A 15,822-nucleotide genomic window follows, 5' to 3' on the forward strand; every position below is an offset into this window, starting at 1 on the left:
CTTGTGGTGAGTGGGGGTGGAGTGACAGCTTGGGAGATTAGTCAAGTACTGGGATTTGGTGATTTTTCTGTTTCCATTCATAGAGAACTTTTTTTTTTCTTTTGTCTTTAGGCTATGCTGAAAGCTTGGTTTTGTGTGGGATTTCCTTTTCCACCTTGTTTTTTCATATGGTTTAGGGGGAGTATTTTTAGTTAGTTAGATAATGCTACCACCATTGTCCTCACTAAAGTGTCTACTTTTGGGGGAGGGGGAGCAGGAATCTATTGACTTACGCTATCAGTGCTACAAAGGTTTTAGTAAGAAAAGACATAGGTAGTCAACTTACACTGGTGAGCTAGAAATGTTAGAAAATACCCTGTAGGAGATATAAACCAATTTAAATACTCTTGCTTCATTCTGCTAGCATGTAAATGCAGGTTCTAGGTTATTGCAAGAGGCTTAAGTGCTTTTTTTTTTTTTTTTTTTGCGGTATGCGGGCCTCTCACTGTTGTGGCCTCTCCCGTTGCGGAGCACAGGCTCCGGATGTGCAGGCCCAGCGGCCATGGCTCACGGGCCCAGCCGCTCCGCGGCATATGGGATCCTCCCAGACCGGGGCACGAACCCGTATCCCCTGCATCGGCAGGCGGACTCTCAACCACTGCGCCACCAGGGAGGCCCGCTTAAGTGCTTTTTTCTGTAAAGGTTATTAATTCAAATATTTATTTCTGTAATGTATATTGGAAATGCTTTGGTTTTATTTATAACATGAATGAGTTATAGGTCTGTATTCAGCCCAGCACTTCTTTGGTACTTCCTTACTCTAATGACAATCTAATATGTGAAGTTTTCAGAAAAGGTAACTTTTTTTGGGAATTTAAATCATTTTTAATAAAATTTTTTACACTTAGAGGTGAAGATGTAAATAATATATAAAAAATATAATGGTATATAAAGAATAATAAAACATTCACTTGTGGATCTACTACCTCACTGAAAGAGTAAAACTACCAGTACTGTTGAAGTCCCCTGTGTGAACATTCACAGTCTTATTTCTATCTCTAACCCCAGGATTAAGAATTATTAAGAATTTGTAGTTATTATTCTCTTGGCCTATATTCTTAAGCAGGATACTATTAGTACGTGTAGCTAAAGTCCATTTATTTTCCATGCCCTCACATGCCATTGTATGACTACTTCACAGTTTATTTACCATTCTATTTGTTTCCTTGCTGGTTCTGTTAGTAGGATAGTAGATTTTTTTTTTTTTTTTTTTTTTTTTTTAGAAAGTTAACTTCTAAACTTGGAAATTGATCTGATAGATGTGAACTTCTTTGAAAGTTAAACTACTTGTATCTCTTCTCTTTCTTTCTCTACTCTTTTGGCTTTCTCAGTTTTATTTTATGATTGAACTGTTGTCCTTTGATTACAATAAATTGTAGGTGTCGTGTTATTTCTTGGCTGTACACTTTTATTGTGTTTAATAAGATGGCACTGTATCTGTTGATTGTAGTTGAAGTTAATTGGTTCTTTGTCTTATATGCTTTACATCTATGTCTTTTTAACATGAGAAATTTAACATAAAGTTGGAGTTATGTGTGGAAGTTCTTTATGCTTGGTTTCTAGAATTTAGTTGCTTAAAATATTTATTACCTTTAAGCATTTCTTTCCCTAGAATTAACAGGTTTTTTTGGTCAGTGTTTTACGTTGTTGGAGTAGAAATTGACTTGTTCCATTAGTCATACATTTCTTTTTAAAAATATAAACCAAAATTAAAAGGCCTGTTGACTTTAAGCATCAGAAATCTTTCATAATATATATTAAAACCTTTGCTATTAATGATGTTTTTTTGGAATTCTCCACCTGGCTTTTTAATGGTGTTTAAAGGCAGTCAGTACCTATGCCCAGCTGTCTGTCTTAGGAACCTCATATATGAGCTTTCATTTCTTCTTTCGTAGCTTCCCCAAGTCTTAAGTAATGACTTGACAGGCTCTCTATACAATTTCTTTTTACTGCCCTACCCCTTTTCTTTCAGCTGGTAAATATGGTAGCCCCAAAGCAACGTCCATTGCTCTGCTCCCTTACCCCTTCCTTTGGACTCTATTCCTTTTCTATTTTTACTACTTTAACTATTGTTTCTGTGTTGTTGATGCAGAAATATAAACACATTTAAGATATAGCTCTTTGGGCTTCCCTGGTGGCGCAGTGGTTGAGAGTCCGCCTGTCGATGCAGAGGACACGGGTTCGTGCCCCGGTCCGGGAAGATCCCACATGCCGCGGAGCGGCTAGGTCCATGAGCCATGGCCGCCGAGCCTGTGCATCTGGAGCCTGTGCTCCGCAACGGGAGAGGCCACAACAGTGAGAGGCCCGCGTACCGCAAAAAAAAAAAAAAAAAAAAAGATATAGCTCTTTGCTTCTAGTAGGTAATGGTGTAGAAAGGGTAAAACCCCCATTAATTACTATGCTACATTAATTACCAAGTGATGTGTAAATCTTAGACACAAGGCATGGATTAGGGAGTTCAGGGAAGGAAGAGTTCAGAAGTGACCAGGGAATGCTTCATGGAAGAATTGATATTTAAGCTGGATGTCAGGTTTTATTGTCAGAGGTGTAGAAAAGGTATTTCACATAGAGAAATCTTTTGCTCAAAGCAAAAGAACTAAAACAGAAAAGTGAGAGGTATGTATTGGACACAGTTTGGCTAGATTGGAGGGTGTTTCAGAAGTAGAAGATGGTAAAATGGGAAAGAGAGCTTGAGACCAGATTGTAGAGCACGTTGGATGTTGAGCAGTTTGGACTTGTTCTTCAGCTAAGGAAGAGCTGTTGAAAAGTCTTCTAAGCTTGGAAGTGACCAGGGCCGTCTTTAATATGCCCGTATAACAAGATAACAAAGATGACATTATGTCCTTCCTTATTAATAAAGCTTGGTTCCTTAAAGAATAATGCTCAACAACACTTGTTTAAAAGGACAGTGCTAGCCTCATTCTTAATTTGATTGTTTGAAGGAAATTGGTGGGAATATATGCCTTTCAAGTAGAAGACATGAATAAAGATAGATTATTCTCTTCTCATTCTCCTCTGTATCTCACTTCTTGATCTCCTTTCCCAGGTCAGGCCAAATGCTGTGCTTTCCATAAGGAACTGATTCCTTCCAATTAGAAGAGTTTTCTTTTGAAATCCTCATAGTACTTTGTATCTGTCTTATTGTACTTACCGTGTTTGACCTTATAATAAAGGGAGTAGGTGTATACACAGTGCATTGAAGGTTTTTATGCTTGTGTCTTAGTCGTTCTTGCATTCTTTTCATGTAGATTCTCAGTAAATATATAGTAATCTATTAAGTTTCTGTCTTTCAAATGACACTAGATTTTACATGAGGATTTGTGCTGAACTAAGGTTTTGGACTGAACTTAAAGTCTTTAACACTGCTGGTCTAGAACAGTAGTTCTCAACATTTTTTCTGCTGTGAGATACAGTAGATGAAATTTTGACACATGGACTCCCATGCATCTACTTAGCAGGGAAGTAAAATGTTACAGTGATTTATAATTGCCACAACTATCCTAGTATTTGTTGTCAGTGTAACAAGTAGTAGATGATGTATATAGTTCTTAGGGCAGTAGCTTTAACTCTTCCCAATTCTCTTCCACTTAAGAAGGCATACCAGAATGCAAGGAAAGGTAGTACTATGAGGATAATCTGAAGCCCCCTCTCTCTATTTTACGGTTCAAAGCAGTACTTTAGAAGTATCAAATTATTTGCAATAAAAATCCCAAGTTATAGTATCCGTCTTTCAGGATAACTTTAGGGTTGTTTGGATTTCTTCTTTTCCATTAGTGCAGATATTTTTGTTGTTAGTATTTGTTTGTTTGAAATGGGTAGAATCCTATTTTGATGCGGATTAGACTGGTAGTCTGGGTTATTACTCCTGGATTCCATTTCATTTCTGTTAAGTTTTAGAGTTTGTGTTTCTAAAAAGACCTCTGAGGCCTCTTCCAGTTCAAAACTTTAGGAAGTTGCAGAATATCGCAAATATGGTGTTCAAGCTTTTTCTAGATTCTGGCCAACATCCTTATTAATATGGACATCTGTTTGACACACTTTGCCATCTTACCAGACTTTAACCAAAGTGATGTATATTTGACCATTTTTTATGTTAAGTGCCTAGTGTCACATTTTAAAGTGTGCTCGTTTTTGAACTTTTTTTTTTGTGGACAAAATATACTTTTTGTTATTGGGGTGTAGGTGGTTGAGGACTGTAAAAATGATAGGTTCCAGTAACTATATGCCTGACAAGGAATACTAGGAGTGTTAGCCCTTAGTTTGGGTTGAGGCGTGTTGAACAAATGGAACTTCAGCATTTGAGATTTTACATCCTCCACTTGATGAATGATAGCATTATCAGAACATGTAATAAATATTAAATATCAATGTGAACGCTGTCAGTATGGTTGCTGATTATAGATTGGGGGGTGATAAATTATTTGGGAAAATAAAATAGGAACTAGTAATTTACCTAAAATGCCTTGTTATTTGTGGCATAACCACCGGTATGCGTATTGTTATGGGGAAGATGTTAGATACCATAATGAAGTAGGATGATAGAAAAGAAAATGTGAAGACACTTTAAGTTATTTTATTATAAGAGTAGAAGCTAAAAATAAACACATATACCCACACAGAAGCTTGTATACCAGTACTTATAGCACCATTACTAATAATAGGCAAAAAGTGGAAAGAAATGTCCATGAGCTGATGAATGAATAAATAAAATGTGGTATTTCCATACGGTAGAATATTATTTGGCAATAAAAAGGGATGAAGTATGAATGCATGCCACAACATGGATGGGTCTTGAAAACATTGTTAAGTGAAATAAGCTAGTCATGGAAGATTATATATTATATGGTTCAATTTATATGAAATGTCCAGAATAGGCAATTCTATAGAGACAAAAAGATGCCTCACTGCTTAGGGCTGGGGTGTGGGGTGGGCATAGGGAATGGGGAGTGACTGCTAATGGGTACAGGTTTCTTTTAAGGGTGATGAAAATGTTCTGGGATTAGTGGTGATGGTTGCACATTCCTGTGAATATAAAAAAAATTCAGGTGTATACTTTAAATGGGTGAATTGTATGGCATGTGAATTATATCTCAGTAAAGCTATTTGCTTTTTTATTTTTTAAAAAAGAACTGAGGCTGTGTGAAGAGACGTTTTGGACCTAATGGGTACTTTGGGAGATATAGATGGAGGTGGAAGGGCATGGGGGAAAATAGGCATTTCTGGCATTAGTATGCTATCACATTGTAACACCCAATGCTATCCTCTCTGTTTGCTGGCTAAGAATGCAATAGGTTGTGTTTTAGTGGGCATTGTAAAAGAACCCAGCTTTTTAACCTTACCTAACGCTGAGGCTGGAATTGTGCATTATTCCACTTGACAGGATTAGTCTTGCCTTTCTCTTATTTGTGTATTTTTTGTCATATTAAATTCAAATGTTTTCCTGTTTTCAAGGTAGCGCATAATTGTGTTCTGCCCATCTATCCATCCTACACCCTGCTTTGCTCTTTTTGTTCACACCTACTCACATTTGTGTCATCTTTTTACCTCCTGTAATTGGAACAGTCCCTAGTTTTATGTGTGCTTGAAATCACTTTCTTTCTTAAATGCTTGCTTCTGTGAAATTAACTGGCATGAAGATATTGTTTCTTGTGGCTTAGTCTTTTTATATGTTTATAAATCTATTCTTTTAAGGCCTTAGTAGTATCGTTTTCAATTCTAGAGTCATATTAAATGATTGCAAATATATTCCAAAACTTCTCATTTGGCTTTTGCTGTATGTAGTGTTTGCCTTTCTGATTTCTTCAACAGTGATGACTCTTTAATAAGAACGTTGCTAACCAATTGACTTCCAGTGGCAGTCTCCATTTGTTCCATTTGCCCCCTTTTCTGGGTTATTTCTTTACGAAGCTAGCACTTATTGAGCTCATACCGGCACTATGCGAAGTAATAGCGTAGCATATATGCTTATTTAATAACAACTATTTAATTAATTTAACAACTAAATTTATGACGTATACAAACTATTACTACACTGTTTTACAGATGAGGAAACTAAAACTCAGAAGATGATGATTGTTCTTGATCATAACTTTGTAAAGTCAGAAAAATCTTTTAACTGCGTATGTATAGCCTCTCTGTGTTGAGTATCTGCTTTCGTAATGTGTGATCTTTGTATGTATTTGGTGGTTGCTCAAAGTTTTGCAAATTTATTCCTAAATGGAATCATACAGTATGTGCTCTTTAATGTCTGGATTTTTTCCCTCACCAAAATGTTTTTGCAATTCATCCATGTTTGTGTCTATCAGTATTTTGTTCCAGTTTACTGTTGCCTAGTGTTCTTTTATATGTTTATACCACAATTTCTCCATTCCCCTTTCATGGACATTTTGGTTGCTTCCAATTTGGAAATAAAATTGTCTCCCCCTCATTCTTTGTGCTATTTTTGTCATCCATTGTATGCTGCATGTTTTTATTTTTATACATTATTGCTACGTTTGCTTTAAAAACCATTATCTCTTTAAAAAGTAAAAGTAAGAAAATAAAAGGTAAACTCACATACTTATATTTCTGTTGGTCTTCCTTTGTGTAGAAATAGGTTTCTATCTGTTGTTTCTCAGAGCAGTTTTAGGTTTACAGAAAAACTGAACGGGAAGTACAGAGTTCCTATATACCCTCATTCTCACTCTCGTCTCTCCCCCTTCCCTATTATTAACATATTGCATTGGTATGGTACATTTGTTAGAGTTGATATTGATGCATTATTATTAACTAAGTCCATGGTTTACATTAGGGTTCATTCTGTTGACAGATTCTCAGCTTTTGTTTGTCTGAAAATGTTTTTATTTCTCCATCTGTGAAGGATATTTTTGCTTTATGTAGATTTCAGTTTATAGGTTTTTTTTTTTTTTTCTTCTTAGCACTTTAAAGGCGTTATTCCTTTGCTTAAACTTGTTCGCATTACTTTCTGCCAGGAGTCTGTGGTAATTCTTACCTTTGTTCCTCTATATGTAATGTGTCTTCCCCTCACTTTGGTTGCTTTTAAGATTTTCTTTGTATTACTGGATTTCAGCAGTTTGATTGTTAATTATGTGCCTTGGTACAGTTTCTGTATGCTTAACCTGTTTTTTGTTCATTGAGTTTCTTGAATATATGGGTTCAGTTTTCCTCAGATATGGAAATTCTTTGGCCTTTGTTTCTTCAGATATTTTTTTCTATCTCTCTATCCTTCTGGGACTACAATTACACCATTTTTAGACTGCCCTTGATATTCTCACAGGTCCTTGATGCTCTGTTCTTTGTTTCTTTTTCTGCTTTCTATTTTCACATCATCAATTTAGGGATCTTTTTTTCCTGCACTGTCGAATCTGTTGCCAAGTCTATCTAGTTGTTTTTTATTTGAGATACTGTATTTTTCATCTTTAGAAATTCATTTGATTCTTTTCAAAATAATTGTCTTTTTTTCTGTTTTTCATTAAATCCTTTAATATATTTATAAAATTTTAAAGCTTATGTCTTTAAAGATATCATCATCTTGTTTCTGGATCTGTTTCTTTTGTCAGATTTTTTTCCCCTGGTATAGGTTACACATTTTTCCAGTTTCTTATGTTGAGTAAGTTTTGATTGACTCTTGGATGTTCATCATGCTGTTGTCTGGATTTTGTTGGTTTCTTCTCAACAGGCTTAAATTGTGTTTTGGCAGTGTATTCCATTTCTTATGAAAAAGTAGTAGTAGTTTAGCACTATTACTAAGGAGGTGATTCTGCTTCAGCATCTACTCATTGCGCCAGGTTTCAATGAGATTTTTCTCTCCTCTAGTTGGAATTTGAACATGTCCAAATCTTAAGAAACCTCTGGTAACTTTTGAGCCTACTGCTTCCTAGTCATTGTTCTTTGCCTGGCCTTGTAGAGTTTCACTTTACTAATGATGCAGCTTTATTTTCAGCAAAAAACTGTGTTGTCAAGTATGATAGCAGTTAGCTACATGTGGCTTTTGAGAGCTTGAATTGTGGCTAGTTCAAATTTAAATATTCTGTAAGTATAAAACATACTGAATTTCAGGAAGTTATGGAAAAAAGATGTAAAATATCTATTTTTTAAATCAATTGTATTCTGAAATGATAACATTTTGAGCATTCCGGTTAAAGGAATTATATTAAAATTAGTTTCACCTGCTTCATTTTACTTTTTTTTAATTTACTTATTTTTTATTTTTGGCTGTGTTGGGTCTTCATTTCTGTGCATGGGCTTTCTCTCGTTGAGGCAGGTGGGGGCTACTCTTTGTTATGGTGCGCGGGCTTCTCATTGTCCTGGCTTCTCCTGTTGCAGAGCACGGGCTCTAGAGCGCCGTAGTTGTGACGCACAAGCTTAGTTGCTCCGAGGCATGTGGGATCTTCCTGGGCCAGGGATCAAACCTGTGTCCCCTGGATTGGCAGGCGGATTCTTAACCACTGTGCCACCAGGGAAACCCTATTTTACTTTTAAAATGTGATTATTAGAAAATTTTAGATTACATTTTGGGCTCATGTTATGTTTATTTTGGACGGAGCTGCTGTAGAATCCTCTGTGCAGATTTCAGGTGCACTTTGTCTTCTTGAACTGTATCCTCTCTATTACTTTCTCACACAGTTTCCGGCTTCCGGATATAGAAATGAAAAAAGTACAAAAAAGTTCCTTCTCTTAAAAAGCATGTCGTATAATAGAAGAGACTCATACCTACAAAACTAACTATAGTTATTTTGCCCCATGTAAGTGATGGTGATGGTGGTGGTAAAGGATACCTGAGGATGGCCTCACAGAAGGTGTCAGTTGAACTGGACATTTGATCCAGATAAGGAAGGTTGTTTCCAGGCAGAGGTAAAATCTTGAACAAAATTACAGGGTTTGACAGTTTGGGCAATGGCTTGTAGTCCAGGTTATCAACAGTGTAGGTTAATTAGAAGTAGAGGGAGCTAGGAAATTGGTTGGGACCAGGTTTGGGAAAGATAGCTGTTAGAGGTACAGGTTGTCTAGCTCTTACCTGGACAGAGTAATGGGATTTTGGATGTTCAGTATGTGAAATTTAATGATAACTGGCTGTAGCACTAACATTTTAGTTTTGGTTTTATTTTTTGAAGGTGAGAGTGTATTTCTTTATAGATTGTTATAAACGAGCTATAAAAACTTGGTTTTTAGAATATTGCCTTTTAGAAACTATTTGAGAACTGTGTACAAAACAAACTTGTCAATAACAGTTAATTTATAGAATCGAGGAATTAATATTTTTTGATTTAAGAATGTGTACCACGTGTGTAATTATCAAATTTTTATTTAATCTGTTATTTACCATGGGTCAAATTGCCAAACTTTAATTCCTACCATGGCACTGACACAAAGCTGGTGTCAAAATACATTTAAAAATAGTTTTGTTTAGAATGAGAACACATGAAAAATAGTTTCACTTTGAATTATTGGATTTTAGAAAGTGGTAATGTATTGGTATTTGAGGAGATTGCTCTCTTCTGTATTTTGGTACAATTAGACTACAAGCTGAAATTGGCTTTTTAAAGCAAGCTCCTTTTAACCTTGGCCAAAAAAAGAGAGGCTTATTTATGTGTGTGTATGTGTGTTTTAAAGTTCAAGCTTTTAATGCTTAATTCGTTAATATAAAAAGAATATTTGGCAGACTGTGGCTCCCCCCCTCCTGCCTCTAGAGGGGGTGTACATTTCAAATAGAAACAAAATTGTAGTATCACAATAATTAGTATTGCTGAACAAGATTCAAAAGACTGGTGTTTGTGTGGAGAAATTACCGTTTTCATTTGATGAAGCAGATTTACTTGGGGATTGTCGTAATTACCCAATCATGCAATTCTAAATTATTAGATTAGCATCATAAATTGATCCTGGCCAGTCAGGGTGAGGAGAGGCTTTTACCATCTTTCTCTTTCTACCTAAGTGTCTCTTGCTACTATTTCCAAGCAAAAGTGTAGCAGGACTGGATTATTCTTTATGCACTACTCCATTGGTTAGCATTTATTAGTGTTCCTTTATTAATGTGAATTATTGACATTAGTCTGTTTTATATTTGTTTTTGGCATTTTTATGTTCATTTTCATTTCATTGTTCCCTTTAAAAGAGTGGAAGCTATAAGTATACACATAGCATTTGAATATATACACATTTTATGGCAATGCAAGTCACTGACCCATTGAGTTTTTTTTCTAAATGAGAACATAATACAGTGAACATTTTCAGAATGTAACTGTTTTATCAAAACATAAATTCAGTAGGCTGTGTATACCAGTTAAATATAAAGTATATCATGTGATATGATAGGAAGTGGGACCTAGGACACCAATTTGTGAATCTTGGTGTGGATAGAGTATTACTGAACGTTTAAGTAATACTTCCTGAAAAAAATGGATTAGTGACATTAGCAATGCCCAATTGGCTAACATTGTGTTTTTATTAGCCAAATTTTAAAAAATTTATTTTTCTATTATTCAGTATTAGTGGAACTATCTGTTGATTGTTGAAATTTGTAGTAATGAAATTATATTTAATTTTGTTATAGAGTTAAGAATAATTACTAACCCATCTAATATTTTTTTCTTTATTAAGGAATTGGATTTTGTGAAAAAGTAACAAAGAAGAATTCTCTGCAAGGATCACATCTGAGTGCACTTTTTGCTGATACATCATTTCTAGTAAGACATTTTTCCTTTTTTCTATGTTATGAAGTAAACACAATGGCAATTTTTTTTTTTTTTAATAAGACTGTCTTGTGAGCTTGAATAGCAGTCACTTTGGAGTTTATTTTGGGGATTAAGGTAGATTAATTAAGGAAATTCATAAAATCCTGTTGAATATACATATATATGTATGTGTATATACACACACACACACACAAAATATACATAATGTGGTATAGTGACAGTTTCTCATATAGTGGCACTGCTGAGATAATCCCATACATTTACATCTTTTCCATTTCCATTTTCCATGTCCATTACATGTATTTGAAAATAAGAAAAAAAAATCTAAAGTTCATATTTACTGTGACAGTAAGTTGGAGGAAGAGGGGGTTTGAGGACATGAGTTACATATTATGAGGAGAGATTTTCAAATGAAAGACAAAGTGGACAAATCTAGCCATATTTCTTGAAAGGTGGAAGGGTTGAAGAAAAAAATTAAGCAAATTTAAGAAATCTTTTTAAAATGAAGACTTCTTTTGTGACTTGGAATTTTTTGCCTTAAGTCGTAGGCCCACATTTGCAAAGCTCTGGAGTAGGGAATTTTGATTTAAAACTTACATTGGCCTAGGTTAATGGATCCAATATGCTAGTAAGATGTGTAGTTCTCCTCAAAAAGCTTTCATAAGTGAAACTTCACTTGAATTCTACCTTCTATTCAAAATGGAAAAGAATTATATTAATACTAGGATATTTTAAAATAATGTAATTTCAGAAAATGTTAGGGGATAGTTTTTGGTGTGCTATATATAGTATGTTAACATTCTGAATGTTAGATACAGTTGATCAAGCCTGATGGTTATGTCAGTAAAAACTTGGGAAAGCTACTTACAATATTTGCCCTTGTTGTTATTCTTGTTTTAAGAATACTTTTGCTGTTTAATGTTTAAATTTTTTCTTGAATAATTAAATGGTAGAAAGATATTTTATGAGCTTACAAAATGAGTTTTTGTTAAAATACTTTATTCCAATGTCAGTTTCTTATTCCCATATATTTTTCTTCTTAAACCTTGACTGCAGAACAGCCCATTTTATGATATCATTCAGTTTGGGGAACTAGGGGAAAAGGTATTGTTTTTCCAATTGAAAAGTATCCTTCAGTCGAAAAATTGTATATGTACAGGAAGGATGGGAATAATGCAGTTTAGTTCACATTTTAAAATGTAAACCTTGGTTAGTCTTCTGTATATCTTTCAATGTTTATTTGTTTTTTTTTCTTTTCTCATCTTTTTTACATTTCTCACATATATATATATATATATATATATATATATATATATATATATATATAGTTCAGTAACTGCTCAACACTGAGTGATTTGAATTAAAGCACTATAGGAATTTAGACATTCTCATTCCAGAGAATTTCCCCTATAATTTCCCTATAATTCTGTACCTTCTGTGAACCTCCGTGATGGCTGTGAGCATAACTTCAGTTGTTATATTTGGGTTATGTTTAAGCTTTAAGGTATCCTCTATGATACTTTTTTCACTAAGTTCTGAAGATGTAAACAGTGTCTTATTCTTTATGGCAGGCTTTGCGTGGTTCTGAGGGCTGTGATTGAGTTAAGTGCTACTTGTTTTGGAGTTACTCTGAGTACTTAGATGGGAAACACTCTTTCCTTTTGAGTAGTTTCAAATATTGACTGAAGAACCTCAGATTTGTTTTCCCTATAATTCTGCCCTAATTCTGAGTAGAAATTGGAGGAGTTGGCACAGACATTGGGCAAAATTTTTTCTACCTCTTTTCTTTTCCTTCATGTCTTGAAACTGCTTTGGGCTCTTATATTTTAAGTGTTTGGTCCCCTTTGAGTTAATTTTTATATATGGTATTAGGTAAGGGATGAGATTTATTTCTTTGCATATGAAAATCAAATTGTTCAAGAAGCATTTTTGAAAAGGTTATATTTTCCCCTACTGAATTACTACCTTGGCACCTTTGCTGCAGATCAGTTGACATTATATGGGGGTCTATTTCAGGATTCTATTATGTTCTATTGATTTATGTATCTATCCTTATGACAATACTGTACTGTCTTGATTACCATAGCTGTATATTAAAATCAGGTAGTGGGGCTTCCCTGGTGGCGCAGTGGTTGAGAGTCCTCCTGCCGATGCAGGGGACATGGGTTTGTGCCCCTGTCTGGGAAGATCCCACATGCCGCGCAGTGGCTGGGCCCGTGAGCCATGCCCGCTGAGCCTGCATGTACAGAGCCTGTGCTCCGCAACGGGAGAGGCCACAACAGTGAGAGGCCCGCGTACCGCAAAAAAAAAAAAAAAAAAAAAAAAAAAAAAAATCAGGTAGTGTAAATCCTCCAAGTTTGCTCTTCTGTTTCAAAGCTGTTTTTCTATTCTAAGTCCTTTCCATTTCTATGTATTTTAGAATTAGCCTGTCATTTTCTACAGAAAAGCCTCAGTGGGATTTTGATTATGAATGCTTTTATCATAGAGGCTAATAGGGAGAGAATTAATCTCTTAAGGATGTTGAGTCTTCTGATGTGTGAATTTGGTATCTTTCTCCATTTAAGCTGTCTTTAGTTTCTCGGCAGTATTTTGTCATTTTCAGTGTAAAGGTATTACATGTATTTTGTTGAATTGATCTCTGTTTTCTATTTTTACGTTGTTGTAAATGGCGTCTTAAAATCAGTTCCCGATTGTTTGTTGTTCGTATATAGAAATATAATAGATTTTTACATAAACCTTTGTAATTTATGATTCTGCTAAACTCACTAGTTCTGGTGGCAGTTTTGTGTATTCCTTCAAATGTTCTGTGTAGACCATCATCTTGTCTGTGAGTAAAGACTATTTTACCTCTACCTTTTCAATTTTTGTACCTTTTATTTCTTTTGCTTGCTTTATTGCACTGCCTAGTAGTCCTGGTGCAGTGTTGAATAGAAGTGGTGGGCTCACACTGTTGCCTTACTCTTATTTATTTATTTATTTATTTACCTATCTATTTATTTATGGCTGTGTTGGGTCTTCGTTGCTGCACATGGGCTTTGTTGTGGTGCACGGGCTTCTCATTGCGGTGGCTTCTCTTTGTTGCAGAGCATGGGCTCTAGGCATGCGGGCTTCAGTAGTTGTGGCTCACGGGCTCTAGAGTGCAGGCTCAGTAGTTGTGGTGCACAGGCTTAGTTGCTCCGTGGCATGTGGGATCTTCCCGGAGCAGGGCTAAAACCCGTGTCCCCTGCATTGGCAGGTGGATTCTTAACCACTGCACCACCAGGGAAATCTCTGTTGCCATACTGTTGATCTTAGGTCAAAACCATCTAGGCTTTTATCATTAAGTATGATTACCATCATACTTAATGTAGGCTGTAGGTTTTTTATAGATATCCTTTATCAGATAGAAGAAATTCCCTTATATTCATAGTTTGCTGAGAGTATTTTTTTTCTTATCAGTGAGTATTTTTATCAAATGAATTTTTATCAGATGCTTTTTCTGCATCTTGAGATGATCACGTTTTTTTTCCTTTTGTCTGTTAATGTAGTTGATTGATTGATTTTTGAATACTGAATAAATCATGCATTTCTGAGATAATCCCCAATTGGTCATGATGTGTTAATACTTTTTATATATTGCTGGGTTAAATTTTTTATATTAAGAAGCCATTTATTTTGGTGAGCTATCCCAAGAATTATCTCACTTTCAATCTCTTTAGGTCTGTGATACAAAGGCATAAAATAATTCCGATGTTGAAGCCTTGAAGAAAGTTGTTACAGATACAGATAATAGACAAAAATTGCAAATATGTAAATGTTTTCTGGTATCTTGAAATAAAGGTAATTTTGAGTTAAATTATTGTGTAAGTTCAGATTTGTGTTAGAGATTTTTTTCATCTGTGTTCTAGACATTGGTATGTAGTTTTTTAATAATGTCTTTGGTTTTTGTATCAGGATAACAGGGTGAGTTGGAAAGATTTCCTCTTCTGGAAAAGTTTTCATACAGTTGGTGTTATTTCTTCTTTAAGTGTTTGGTAGAATTCACCAGCGAAGACCACTGGCCTTGGAGTTTCTTTGTGGGAAGGTTTTAAACTATGAATTCAATTTATTGGATTGATATTGGGCTATTCAGATTTGTAATAATTCTTTTTGGATAAGCTTTAGTTTTCTGTGTCTTCTAAGGAATTTGTCTATTTTATGTAAGTTGTCTAATGTATTCGCATGAAGTTTCATGTTATATTTCTTTATTCTTTTAATGTTTGAAGGATCTGTAGTGATACCCTCTCTTTCATTCTAGTATTTGAGACCTTCCTAGTTTTTCTAAAGGAGCATTTAATATTTAAAACTTTTCTCCATCTGCATTCTGCAAAGTTTCTTTACGTGTATTTGTTTACATGGAGTTAATTTTTAAGCTCCTTTGTGATTTTTTTTGGACCGATATAATTTCCAAATATTTCCTACATTTTCCAGATATTTTTCCCTAATAGGTTTTTAATTTAATTCTTTTGTGGTCCAAGAACATATTTTGCTTTGTGGGTTTATTGTAGAGTGCAGAATGTTTTCTGTATAAATGAATGTTTTGTGTGCACTTAAGAAGAATTGTATGCTGTTTAGTGGAGCTTTCTAAAAATATTAGGTCAGATTGATTGATAGTGTTCTTCAAGATTTATCCCTTCTGATTTTCTATTTGCTTACAGTAATTGCTGAGAGAAGAGTCAACTTTAATTGCGGATTTATCTGTTTCTCCTTTCACTTACTGGTTCATGTATTTTGAAGCTCTTTTAATAGGTGCATACATATCTTTTTTAAAAAAAAATGTATTCTTGATGAATTGGGTCTTCTATCTTGTCCCTCTCTATCTCTGGTAATATGTTGCGAAGTCATTTCTGAAATAGCTTGTATAGTTTCTGACAGAAAGTCTGCTGTTATTTTTACTTTGTTGCCTCATATGTAAATCTTCTATTTTGTTTGACTGCTCTTCAGTCTTACAACTTTTTTAGTGACTATGATTATGATGTCACTTGATTATAATGTGCCTTCATATGGTTTTCTCTGAAAATCCTGTTTAGTTTTTTTGAGTTTTTTTTTTTAAACCAAATTTAGAAACATA

The 15,822-nt window shown here is 34.7% G+C and overlaps 1 protein-coding gene across 5 annotated transcripts in view; it reads left to right on the forward strand.

Annotated features, from left to right (window-relative positions):
* The window catches only part of MEF2A (myocyte enhancer factor 2A), a 172,112-nt gene that overhangs the window by 13,072 nt on the left and 143,218 nt on the right, over positions 1-15,822 (forward strand). For all 5 annotated transcript variants that reach the window (XM_060096904.1, XM_060096908.1, XM_060096906.1 and 2 more), the window contains exon 2: positions 10,639-10,724. The gene's annotated coding sequence lies outside the window, so the exon portion shown is untranslated. The remainder of the gene's footprint in view (positions 1-10,638; positions 10,725-15,822) is intronic.

Source organism: Mesoplodon densirostris, chromosome 4 (assembly GCF_025265405.1).
Source record: "Mesoplodon densirostris isolate mMesDen1 chromosome 4, mMesDen1 primary haplotype, whole genome shotgun sequence".
Lineage (NCBI taxonomy): Eukaryota > Metazoa > Chordata > Mammalia > Artiodactyla > Ziphiidae > Mesoplodon > Mesoplodon densirostris.